We start from the raw sequence: 450 nt of genomic DNA, 5'->3' as shown, positions 1-450 counted from the left end.
CCCTAACCCTAACCCTAACTCGCTGAGTCTCAAACACTGTCATCACAGCCTGCTGTACAGTAACCCTAACCCTAACCCTGTGCAGTAGCTAGCTGCGTCTGCATGGATTCAAGATCCAAGAGGTTTATTCGTCACATACTGTACACAACGAGACATGTAGTGACAGGAAGGTGGCCACGCCCGCCTTGATTGTGCAAAAAATACAAATCATAATAGAATAGAATAGAATAGATAATAAAATAGACATGATAAAAGGTACTAAGATAAAATACAATACAATGCTAAGCTTACGAATGAAAGGTAATGAGTCCTATATACACTACTACTATACAATATACAGTTATACTATATTTAACTATACTAGCTAGTACTAACTATACTATACAAAAACATACAGTTATGTTTTTTAAAGTGGCCTGTAGTGTGTGTGTGTGTGTGTGTGAGAGAGAG

Source organism: Notolepis coatsorum (genome assembly GCF_963971535.1).
Source record: "Notolepis coatsorum genome assembly, contig: SCAFFOLD_529, whole genome shotgun sequence".
In the NCBI taxonomy this organism is placed as follows: Eukaryota; Metazoa; Chordata; class Actinopteri; order Aulopiformes; family Paralepididae; genus Notolepis; species Notolepis coatsorum.
This window is presented reverse-complemented; position numbering follows the sequence as displayed.